Genomic DNA, 10,093 nt, shown 5'->3' with positions numbered 1-10,093 from the left:
AGTCTGACTGAGTGTCATAAATTAAGAGTCGCTGATCGAAGTAGCAACAACAATTGATTATGCCACACACATAGATATGCATATATACATATATATATATATATATATATAGATATATATAGAGCTATAACATTTATCAAAATCACGCCGAGCTCTGGTCAAAGGCAGATGTCACATTTAATTGGGTTTTCACAGGCGTTTGCACCGTAATAAGCTATTAAATAAGCGCAAAGCCAAAAGCTGAATTCAACGCATTGATATATAATTGAGCTGACGCACAACAACACATACACACACCCACACACCCACACACACTCACACTTGGGCACTCTCATAGGCCATAAATAACGCGACAACTTCCGTTTGCCATAAAACTGATGCGCGCGACAAAGCGAAATGGCGCCCAGCAATGGCGGGCGCTGTTTCCGCTTATGGAGCGACGACAGTCGACAAGGCGATCAGCAGCATAAGCAACAAAATATAACAACAACAAGTACAACAACGAGAAGCCAGCCCAAATCGTAAATTTCAATCAACACCGTCCCAAGCTGAAAGCTAAAAAAACTCAATGACAAACAGTCGAATTGCCTCTCAGTCACCTCTGAGCTGCGGCCCCCTTTGAACTGGCTACAATATGACAGGCTGTAGTCAGCCACGCCCCCTGTTTGGGCGACTTAACTCATGTTTTATTGCTGCAAATCCCATTTTTGAGCTTGAATGCTGACAATAAAAGTCATAGAGACTCAACTCCTACTCCAAACAATTTCCAATAATGGCATCATGCCCGCCACCTCTCGCCCCACACCGCGCACATTGTTGTGTCCGTGTGTGCGTCTGTGTGTGTGTAGATGGCTTTGCTCATCGACAACTGCAAATTTGTTGTTGTGCTGACTACAAGGTCTAGTGATATGGATTGGTTCAAATAAGCGCGGCTAAAAGCTCTTAGTTGTGCTTTAGTAGCTTCATCAGTAAAGTTAAGCTCGCTTTAAGCATTCATGTGCTTTCTTTAATAAGTAAAAAAAACTTAAAATATGTATTAATCAAACAAATTCAATCAAGCTTGTACAGCTAATTGCCTATAAAATATTATTAAATTAAGCTTTAAGTTCTAGTTCAACTTAAGCTACTTGACCTGACTTGGCTTAAGAATCGAAGAAAGCTTCGGCGACAGAACAAACTTAAATTGTATTTGGTTCCCAAAGCTTTCAACATTCAGAATAAAGTCTTACATTTGATGTTTTATAATGAGAATTTTTTATTTTGCGCATCGTCTTTACAACTTTATACAAAAAAGCTAAGCTTTCTCTTTCATATTCCACTTTATTAATTTTTTTTTAATTTTGACCTAATTTACACTTAGTATGTTGTAAAAAGCTCCTTAGCTTAATAATATTAAATACAGCTTGCATTCGCTTGTAATGTGCTTTCAAGCTCACTTGTCCACGTGCTTTATTCAATTTTATGATATGCAGCTTTCTCATACTATCATCCACCTTGGCTTTAATGAGCTTTTAAGCTTCCTTACAACTGTTTTACAGCTAACGTCATTAAATTAAGCTCTTTAGGTGAGTTTGCTTGTGCTTAAAACATAATTTGCTTAACTTCTTAGCCATAATAGAGCTTTTTGAACATCGTACTAATTTGCAGTAATGCAGAAATTCGTTAAAAGTCCACCGCCCAAAGGCTGTGTGCTTAATTAAGAGCTGTTAAACTTGCTTAAAAGACGCAACACTTAATTCTCACGATTTCTTTCTGCTGCTTTACACTACTTTTCAGCTAGCGGGCAATGAAATTGTCCCTTTTTTTCGTTCTTAGCTTCAACAACTCCTTGATAGAGGCGAGCAGAGCAGGCGAGTGTGGGTGGGTGCGCAATATACTCGTAAATCATTAAAAGTTCACTCGTAAAATGCGAACCACAAGTGCGACCAACGAAATTTGAGCTACAAATTTCAGGGCTGGCCAAGTGAGCCCAGCTGTAGTAGAAGTGTTCAAGTGTGTGTGTGTGTGTATGTGTGCATAAGTGTGTGTGAGTGTGTGGCATTGGCATTGTGCTGGCCTCTTGGCAGCCTTCTTCATGGCTGTCGTCTGTTTGCCATAATAGTTGTTGCCCTTGTTTGCTGCCACGGCTGAGCAGGTTAATCGAAAAACTTTTGCCAAATAATTTGAAAATGTTCAAATTGCCATTTAAATGGCGAACGCACAAGCCGCAGCCTGGCAGACCCCAAGAATGGCGCCCAATTTTGTCCTGCATTTTTTTGACTAATTATTCGTGTTGCTATTCGGCCTTAGACTTAAAGCTAATCCTGTCTTATGGCTTAATAAAGTTGAAAGTTAAAATACAATTAAATGGTGAAATACAGCACAGGTAAATAACAGGTGAGGTTTGCCTAACAACAGACTTTAATGTGGCGGGAAAAACCTCAAGTTTTATTAGCCAATTTGCCGGCTCATCTGTGCCATAGATATATAAGGGCTATAAATTGTATCAACCTAATTAGCGCACATCAATCACACATTACTTAATTACAAATTTATACATTTCGCCCTCAAATTTACAAATAATGAAAATGGAAGCCGCAAAATTGAATTGCATCAAATGGAAAATGTGTATGGGCTTAGCATTAGCCACAATCATTTGTATCCATATATATATATATGCTTATATATTTGTATTTTAATTTAAATTATTGCCAAAAATACGTGTATACATTTTGGTAACCAAATATCTAATATATATACATATGCGAATGTTTATCAATTAGTAAAATTAGGTTTGGTCTTAATTTTACATTTGCCACATTTTCATTTTCAAAAATATAAATTAAAGTTTTCATAGGCCTTAAACATTTTGCGTTCTCTTAGTTAATTGAATTATTGTAAATTAATACGCCGTTATTTACTTAAACACCATTAACTGAAGTGCAAGAATAAACTGCTTTTTACCTTACCCGCTTGTAAAATTTATTGCAATCGATGCAGATTTAAACATTTAACCATAATAACAATTTATCGCGTAAATATTGAAGATAAGCATTTAAAAATAAAGATGTAAAAATATGAAAAAATATATATAATCGGCTTATATATTTGAGGGAGTTTTATTTAAGTAAGACCTGCAAAAAGTGTACTTAAAAATATATAAAGAACTTATTTATTACTCTATTACTTTATAAAAAATTAACATTCTCTTCATAATTCAAAAAATTTGTTTGGTTTTTTCTTATTGTTTTTATTTTTAAACACATTTATTAACACCTGAAAAACTTTAAAAGCTTGGTATTTTTTACCGTTTTGTTGCTTAAAACATTTATTAAAATTTTTATATTTTTTAACCATAAATTCCTCTTTTAGCTTTCAAAATATATTTATATATATGTTAAGACTTGTATTCCAACCCCGTGTTTGTTTTATTGCATTAAAATTTTAAACATGCAATTTAAAAAACTAAAAAATATTTTTAAAAATGTATTTAAAAATATATATTTAAAATAATAACACAAATGGCGACATATATATACATAAATGACCAATCTTGAACAGTTCAGCTGTGACTTTCAATTACTTTGAGCAATAAAATATGGACGTGGCAATCAGCTGCCATGAGCTCTCATATACTATATACATACATAAATGCACTCGCACCAAGTACAGTTGACTAAGTGGCGCACAGTTCTTAGCAAACACATTCCAAATAATTTGTGTGTGTGTGTGATAACATTTATATTGTATAGTCCATATACATGTGCAGTACACTCTCCCATATATGTATATTTATATGTTCTGGCTTCACTTGACCCTTTTTTATACATTTTTATTGGCAAACAAAAATTTTTAGCTGCCACTAAAATGAGTTAGGACCAAAAATCCGACTTATTGTTTGTGACAAACAGACAGTCAAAGGTTTTTATGTAGAAGCCAGCAGTATGAAGCTTCGAGCTGTTGCGACGGCCTCAACAAACGTGTGGGACAGTTTGACAGCCAAAATGCTAAATATAAAACAGCTGAGCTGGTCAAAGCGAAAGCCGAAGCAACTAATACCCTATGAATGCAGGCAAGAGTTTGTTGCATTACTGAGCGCATGGACTTTGGCTGCTCTTTGGGCGCATATCAACAATTTGCAGCAATGGCAGGTCACAAAATATTTTTACGAATTCCGTTTGTAACCCTTGCAAAACGAGCAGCACATAAAAATGTGCAGAGCACTTCTATTATATTATTTATAAATCAAAATCACGCACCGCAATTTCGTATGCGACGCTCTTGTACGCTAAGCTATATAATCTCAATGAATACAACAAGCACACACACACACACACATTGCTTTTTGGGCTCTTCATTTGCAGATAAATTCATTCATTTTCATTTGAGTCAAATTTCCGTTTACTTAGCCGCACGTGCTATGCCTCATATTTTTCTTCTGATTGATATTATATATATATGTGCATGTATATATATATATATATATATATTATTCTATTTGGGCGGACATTTTTTTGCTTTTATTGTTTAGCAGCCATTGAAATTTGCCGTCGGCCACATTGCGTATGCGCAATATTTGCCTTTTATATCTATGCACATACATATATTCATGTAGTTTTCGCTCTCATACATTATACATATATATATTTAGTTATAAATAGTTAACAACTTTATAGTTTGGCAACTGTCGGGCATTTTGTGCTGATTAAGGCTTAAAGCTGCAATTAATTATCACGCGATGACAGTGCATTTAGCATGTATGACTACAATGCGAGTCAGTTGAATAGAAACGGCTTGAAGTGCTAAAAAAATACTGCTTTAATAATAATAATATTTATAATAAATAATATTTATTTATTTAAATTATCACAATATTTTTTTGCCTAAATATAAAAATATTAGTTAACATATTAAATGAAAAATATAATATATAATATTTTGATAAAAATTACTAGAATTTTTGTATATAGATAAAAATATATATATTGTTAATTTATTAAAAAAAAATAGCAGAAAATTTTAAAGAAATAATTTTATTTAAATGCCAAACAAAAATTGATCAAAACAGAATCAAAGTGTGACTATTTGAAAGTGATAAGCTGTATGGCTTATAACTTACTTAAACACAAACAAGAGCAACACATCTCAGCAGCTACAGCTGCAAAAACACTGCGTCAGTCAAGTGCTTTACAGGATAACTATTGGTCTATCAACAACTGTTGCCTGGGGCTTTAAACATTTTTTGTCACAGTCAACAATTACAGAAGTGAATAAAACTGATGTATACATATATATAGAGAGAGAGAGCTATATGTGTGCATATATGAAAATATATCCAGCTGCGCTGCATGTAAATCAAAATAAATTGCAAAATCACAAAACTAATTTAAATGTCATGCAGCTTCCAAGTGCTGACAGGCATTGCTGGCGCTGGCTGTCTAAAGGATGCCCAAAGGACACGCTCAGCACGTGTGCGTGTGCTAATGAAATTACGCATTTATGGAGCGCCCAATCTATATGTATACAAATGTACGATATCTGTAAATCTGTATGCATATATATGTAGGTGTGTATTTGACTGTTGACATTTAATGTACGTATCTTGCAAGGCTGTTGCATTTCTTTTAATGTGCATTTACTTATGGACGGTTCTGCCGTGTATCGGCTGCTTGTATCGCTGGCTCCGGCAGTTGTTGCCGCTTTCGTTTCCGCCGAATCCGTTTTTGGCCATTTTTCATTTGGGCACTGAGCACGCGCCATTTTCGCAGCCATTGGCTAAAAGGGAAATCGAAATTAAACTGTCCAAAGGCTGCAGCTGAAATTTACGACCACTTCGTGCTAAGCGACCAGACATGTCCCCTCAGCTCGAATTCCCGCTTACTCCATGTCGCTCTATCTGTCTCTGTCTCTCTCTGGCCTTCTTTGCTATCTCTGTCTGAGCTGTGTTACGTCCTCTCGTTTGGCCGCAAACATCCGACCCAGTGAAATGACTTTGTGGCTAGTCTTTGCATAACGTGCTGGCCAAAAGAAATCGCACGGACAACATCGAACGATTCACTGTGGTCTGTCAGTCCGCCGGCCCGTCTGTCCGTCGGTCCGTTGGTCCTTTTTGGTCTTTTGGTCTAGCAGCATTTGCGTTTAATCCTTTCCCGGGATTTGCATTGCTGCATTGGTTTGCCCTCTTGATTTTTGGCCACTCATCGTTGCGGACGCATGAATGTTAAATGCGCATTTGTTTTCCGGCTCACACTCACACACACGCACACATAGATAGAGAGAGACAGAACAGAAAGCCATGATTATTTTATTGAGCAGCTGCTCAACCACGTTACGGCTATCTATTTCTAAAAATGTTCTCCAAATCGGATATTCTATGTATTTTATGTTTACTTTTGTTTTTATTTAACCACATTTCCATTATTCGACGAGCTGCTATTGACATATATATATATTTATATATATATATATATATATATATATATATATATTTGGCGCAAACATTGCGCAACTGTATCGCAAAAAGTTTTCGCGACCAAAATAATAATCCCCGCCCACGACAAAGTCGGGCCAACGACGCGAAGAAGAGGCTGGCAAAATGTTTTCTTTTCGAATGCTGGCGAAAATCTCAACTGGCTGCAGTTATCTGTTCTGTGCCGATATTTTTATACGGATTTAAATGTATTTTTGAGTAAAGGTGAACTAGGCATGCTTCAGCAGTTTGTGCAAGGTATGCGAGGTATGCTTGACAAGTTTGTGAAATATTTCAGTTACAAAGAAAATTATGCTAGAATTAACTTCATATTTGTATATATCATATAATTAAATATTATCGAACTTATATGTCAACCAAAAGTTCTATTTAAAAAGTGTTTTTGTTTGTTTTTGGTTTCTTTTTGTATGTTTCAATTATTTCAAATACTTTTCTAGATATCTGGCTTGTGTGAACTGATACTTTAAGCTGAGTTTATACAGTTAGGATATCTAGAAAATTATTTCACTATATTAACTATATATTTGACTATGCAACATGTTAATTAATTAAAGCATTTAAAAAATACATAACGTAAATATTATATATATGATAAGAATTTATTCAGAAATTAAAAAATGAATTTATTAGAAAAATATTTTATTTTTAAGTACTTTAAATATATAAAATAAATATTAAAATAATTTAAATTTTTATATATTAAATGATTAAAGTTTGTTAACTTTATGTACGCCCCTCTTGAATAGCATTCCGCCAAATAGTATAGATATATAAAATACAATATATAACATATAATCTATTAAAAGAGAGCATTAAGTTAAACTGAGAAAGTGCTCGAACACCCCTCTCCAATTGCATATTTCTAAGTTGCATAGACAGACACATATCTATACATAAATATATTTCTTTTATATATATATATATATATATGCTTAAAAAAATAGCTCTATACCCACTTTATAAGCTCCACGCTGTGTCTCTCGAGTGTTTTGCTGGCAAATGTTCGCTTCGCTTCACGCACAAATTGCCACTCGAACGGCCGAGTTACCGTTATCCACACACGCACACCCACACACTCACACGCTCACACTTGCCCAGACAGCAGTATCTGTGCAATCTGTTTTGGCATTGCATGTAAATAACACTAAGCACAATGCTATATTATAGCTACTTGGACCACTTGGAAGTCATGCATAATGCCAAAGTAAACCAAATTTGAATTGTGAAAAGCGTTTCTTTTTCTTTGCCTTCGCCTGTTTTGTTATTTCTCAACTCAATGCCAAAGAAAGTTATTCGTAAGCAGCAGCCGCACACAATGGACTTTTCACTATTTGCTTGTTTGTTGACCACAGTCAGAGCAAATAGAATCAACTTCAACTGGTTCATATAACAACTCAAGAGCAGCTCAAATTGCCACAGCTTGAAGAAAAAAATATAAAATCTTAGCTGCAATCAGTTCATAAGAGCTACGGCTATCTGACTATATATTATGATATCATTTGGCAATTGAAATTCAATTTGAAGCCAGTTGCGAATCACAAAAAAATACTAATTTAATATCTGCTCTGCTCTGCTCTAAGCAAATTTCATGAAGAATTTCATTAAAGTTTTGCTGCACACAGAGACTCTGTGCAGGAAATTAGCAGAACTCAATGCATTTGTGCACCAATTGGCATCTGGTTGATGAGTTGCATGATATTAGAGCATCTTTGCCAGCCACAAATTGTGTGCAACATTTTATGCTGCAACAAAACTAGAAAACTACGCATCACATGTGCCACAAACATGGGGCAGCGATGGACTCGTGTCACGAAAACTCTTTACTAAATGAGAACTGAATATATATATATATATATATTTATAGTCGTTTCGATGCTCACTGGACTACCCATGAGTCATGCAGACTAAGACCTTACGCTTGCAGAATGACAAGCATAGCCAACTCCATATATAAAGGCATCCATGTAGCTGCAAAATAAAGCTAGCAATTATCTAATAGCTTAAACTCTTTTTGTTTTATTGCAATTTCTACGCCGATTGCTCGTTACTAGTCATCTTCATATTCGTATATATTATTACAACTGTTGCCTTTTGTAATAGTTTGACTTTGCAACACAATGAGCCATGGATGGAATTTGATACCTTTATTAAAAAGTTTGATATTTATTAGCACACATTTACAAATAATGTTTTTACTTACATATTTTATTTATTCATTTTCTGAGGGAGTTGAAAAATTCAACTCGATCAATATAATTTATTACGATTTCTACTTTTCAGAATATATATACATATGTATGCATTTAAATAGTTTAATTTTTTGTATATTTCTTTTTAATAAATATGTGTTGAGAATCGTATTTCTCAATCATATTGTAGCTAAATTGTAAAAGAGCTTTGTTAACTCATACAAATTTGTCTCTAAATTGTCTAGAATTCCTATTTCTTTAGCTAAAAGGCCATAGAACTTACTGCAGTATAATCAAGAAATTGCAATAATTTTTAAAAGTTCGACAATAACTTGTTTTATTTGAGTTTTTCTCATAAGCTATCCCATAATCACGCATTCATCGCTAAAACAATAACACTCGACAAGCACAACAACTGCTCGAACAACGATAAGACAAAGAATTTCAATTGCTATTTGAGTTGCCACACACAAAAACACACACACACACACACTCACACATAGAGCCTGGGCCATTAAGTGCTCGGAGCTGTAGCATAGCCATAAATGGAACTAACCGGAAGTGAGATGCACACAATATTTATTACTGTCAACGCCTGCAATAAAAGTTTGCGGCAATCAAAAGCGAAGATGCAGACGTAACTAAACAATTCGAGAGCAAGGCGCAAGGCGAAAGGCGAAGAAAAGAAAAAATAGATTATGGCCCGAAAATAATGTCAACAATTCCAAATCTCTCGTTTGGGCCAAACTGAAAATTGTTTTTGTGCAAACTGCAAAAGTGTAATTGCAAAAATGTTTGTCACATTGCGACAGCTGCTGTGCAACAAAGTTCCGGAAACTCTCATCCAAATTGTGGTCCATTTCCTATGCTCTGCTGATTGAAATGCACTCACACACACACATCTATTTGCTTGCCTGCTTGTACTTTGTACATTCACAAAAGAAATAAGTGACAAATTGTTGTAAATAGCAAACAAGAGTTGCATAATGCGCCCAAGGCAATGTGACAGCTTTATAAACATGTCTCACATAAATGCACTGAGCAAAATAAAGCTCCCGCTTTTTTCTAAAGTTTATGAAGTTTAAAAAAAAACTGTACTTTAATTGAAAGTTAATCAGAAAATATATTTATATTAAATATTAAGAACTGTGCTGGAATTTTGTTAAATATTTTATAAATTATTTGCACACATTTGACAGCTGTCACAGGTTTCTTGATTGAATGGGAAAGCTCATTTAATATATAATTAATGAAAATTTATCTTTAAGTAAAAGAACTGCTGAGCTTTAGCTATGGAAAATAGTAACACTCTTGCTTGGTCAGCCTTGGTTGGTCATGAAAATGGCCAAAATTTGTAAAAGTTTAGTAAGAATTTTATATATTTCTATATCTTAAATGAAACTAAGCTAAGCATGATTTGTGCTTAAAAGATATG

This window comes from Drosophila hydei, unplaced genomic scaffold (genome assembly GCF_003285905.1).
Source record: "Drosophila hydei strain 15085-1641.00,03,60 unplaced genomic scaffold, DhydRS2 tig00008122-arrow-pilon, whole genome shotgun sequence".
Classification (NCBI taxonomy): domain Eukaryota; kingdom Metazoa; phylum Arthropoda; class Insecta; order Diptera; family Drosophilidae; genus Drosophila; species Drosophila hydei.
Note: the sequence above shows the minus strand (reverse complement) of the source record.